The sequence below is a fragment of the Dama dama genome, chromosome 12 (genome assembly GCF_033118175.1).
Source record: "Dama dama isolate Ldn47 chromosome 12, ASM3311817v1, whole genome shotgun sequence".
Lineage (NCBI taxonomy): Eukaryota > Metazoa > Chordata > Mammalia > Artiodactyla > Cervidae > Dama > Dama dama.
In genome coordinates, this window is record NC_083692.1 from 78,218,985 (window position 1) to 78,222,324 (window position 3,340).

Sequence of the window (3,340 nt, forward strand, 5' to 3'; positions counted from 1 at the left end):
TGTCTTATTATAGGCAGATTTGTCCTGGTTTCACTGATTCAGCACTAATGTTGCAGAACGAACTGGAGGCCAGTCAGTGACCCGCCTGACAATCACATCACTGGCTCTAAAGGGGCCCCCTGAAGTGGAGGTGCAACTATTCCTACCTCCAGTGTACTTCCTTATCTTTTCTTGTATGTCCAGACAATAGAATATGAAGGGGAAATAAAGGCTTTGTTTATCCAGTGGTCACCTATAACGGGCATTCTAGGTTAAGTACATTTTTGTGGCAAAGTTCCAACTGACCCACTCTGGTTGCCCCTCTCTTCTTTTCTCTCTTCTAATTCTATTTCTCTAATATCCACTGTGTGGCCAATAATAATTATTATTACTTTTATTTTTCTACACTGTTTCTCACAGTTCCTTTAGTCAACATTTGCAACCATCTCGAACTGTCCATCTGATCCTGAGAGTCTGCAGATCACTTCAGTTTTACTTCAGTGAAAATATACAAGTCCTCATTTTCTATCCCTTTTACCTCTAAATCCATATACAGGGAACCATTATTAATCATAGACTCTGAGAAAAAGCACAGAATTTATTTTCATATGTTTTATTTTTTATTTTATTTTACTTTTTCATATGTTTTAAAAAATACTTAACTGTTCTTTTAAAATAACCTACTAGAGCTAAAAAGCAGAATACAAATAACAATAATCAACAGTTAAAATATATTTAGTGTAAAATAGATAGCTAGTGGGAAGGTTCAATATAACAGATGGAGCCCCTACTGGTGGTCTGTGAGGAACAGAGGGTTGGGAGGAAAAGGACAGGGAGGCTCAAGAAGGATGGTAATATATGTATATATAACCATGACTGATTCGCATTTTTGTATGGCAGAAATTAACACAAGAATGTAAAGCAATTATCCTCTAATTTAAAAAATAACTAAATAAAATATGATGTATTTAAACCTGAAATTTTATTCAAAATTTATTTTTATTTTAAAATTATATATATTTTAATAAAAATAAAACAATTTACAATTCAAATTTCAGTGCCCATCTAGAGATTAAAAATAGTATAACTCTTTATGTAGGTTCAGTCTAGAATAAGTATATATATATAATTTAAAAATGAAACTGTTTAATACTGAAAAGTATTCCAGCCAAGACTGTTACGAATACTGTGCTGATTCGTGAGCACCTTTCAGAATCACAGGTGAGTACACAGGAGATGCAAAAAAAAAAAAAAAAGGATCCTGACAACTGAGAAAATATTTCATTATGCAAGAATCTCCTGCATCCATGCCATCTGAGACTAAAACTATGGCTAGATAATTAATTTTTGTTTTCTCTTCCCTAAAATCCTCCACAAATCCCAAATCAGAGTCTGCCTTCACTGCAATGTTCTTAGAAAATGCCCCTCAGGTCCTAAAATAGTGACCTTTCTATTTTCCACTCCCCTCCACTCCTCTGCAGCCCATTCTGAACTGGTTGAGGCGGGAGGGCGGGGCTTCCTGTCACAAAGTGAGGGCCTGAGCAGGACTTGGTGGGTGAGCTGATTGGCTGCAGGAGAGGAACATTTCCACAGCAGCTTATGACACTCCCTCCCTCAGGGTTTAGTTAAGTATTTGACAGTGAAAATGTCTCAGTAAGAAGAGGAAGCATCATGTAGAGGCTAGCAAGCGCTGTGCTGGGGCTTTTATTTGCCCAGATTTGCTGTGAGTTGGGGCTGACCCACAGGGAATCTGAAGGATTGAGCAGCTGCTGTATTGTTCAGGGAAGGAGAGGAACTGCCAAGTCCTGCAGACTTTCTATCCTTCTCATCATCTATGGGAGTTGTGTGTGTGTGTGTGTGGGGGGGGGGGGGGTCACTTCCACGATTTTGTCAGAGTTACAGTGACCCTCTCCTGTGACTGTTTCTCTGTTTCTCACCAGCTGTGCGAGGGGTGGATGTGGAGCAGAGTCCCGCAGCCCTGAGTCTCCAGGAGGGAGCCAGCCACGTGCTGAGGTGTAATTTTTCTGCCTCTGTGAACAATGTACACTGGTATCTTCAGAACCCCAGCGGCCGCCTTATCCACCTGTTTTACATTCCTTCAGGGACAAAGCAGGAAGGAAGATTAAACGCCACAACAATCCGTAAAGAACGCCGCAGCTCACTGCACATTTCCTCTTCGCGGACCACAGACGCGGGCACTTACTTCTGCGCTGCGCAGCACGGTGCTCCCCAGGCACCTGCGGCCTCTACACGAACCCTCCGGGGCTCAGCCCCTCCTCCAGCCTCAGTCACACCGTGGGCCCCACAGGGCATTCGCAGCGCTGATTGTCTCTTACCTGCACTGGTACAGTTTAATCACAGACACTTTCCGCCTACAGATTGTGAACTTCGGTCTTTGTCTTCCTTTCTCAACCTGTATCTCCTTCTGCACTAGAGACCTCTAACTTGGAACTAGCAGAATAGCTGATAAGGGGACAAAAATAAAATAAATATTCAACCACAGTATGCTGATCTCAAAAGTGGTAAAAAGTGAGAACAATTCAGAGAAAAAAATAACTCCAATAAAGTTGTTATCCTGATTAGTTTGATGTCTCAAGAATGTTCAGATCTGCCTCACCAGAATGTGTCCCCAAAGACACTTGCATCATCCCATCCTACGAGTGAAGCAAAGTGAGCAACAACAATAAACCTTACTCAATGTTTAATATGAGCTTGATAACTTAGAAGAAAATTATTCTGGATGCAAGAAATCTTAAATCTATTTCCATAGTCAAGGTCTTGGAAGAGTTGATTGCTTCATGAGATCTAAGGGATAATCCATTTCCTTGCCTTTTTTAGCTTTTGAAGGCCAACTAATTTCTTTGGTTCATGACTCCTTCTTGAATCACTAGAACTTCTTGCTTCCCTCACCGTAGCTCCTTCCTCTTTTGTAGTCAAATATCTTTCGTCTCTGTCCTATAAGGTATAAAAAATATTAAACAGAAATCTCAGTTAAATAGAGTTGGGAGACAGAGGGAGCTCTCGTGATCTGTGCACATAGTGGAGGGCAAGGGGAAGATGTGGATGCCTCTTATTTCCTGGCAAGGACTCAGCCAATGAAAAGCTGTGGGCTCTTGTTTACTGGAGCCCTCTCGGCTTCCTTTTTCAATTTACATTGTCTTAAATTCTTTTCAACAATGTCTTAACAGTTTTCAGAGAACAGCTCTTTCACCTCATTGGTTAAATTTATTCCTAGTACTTTTGATTCTTTTTGATTCAACTAGAAATTGGATTGCTTTCTTAAATTCTCTTTCTTATACTTATTATTAGAATATAGAAATGCAACAGACTGCTGTATATTAATCTTGTGTTCTGCAACTTT

At 40.3% G+C, this 3,340-nt stretch overlaps 1 pseudogene; it reads left to right on the forward strand.

The window, feature by feature from the left end:
• Positions 1–1,650: 1,650 nt before the first annotated feature.
• LOC133067392 (T cell receptor alpha variable 22-like) lies at positions 1,651–2,506 on the forward strand (annotated as a pseudogene).
• Positions 2,507–3,340: the final 834 nt, after the last annotated feature.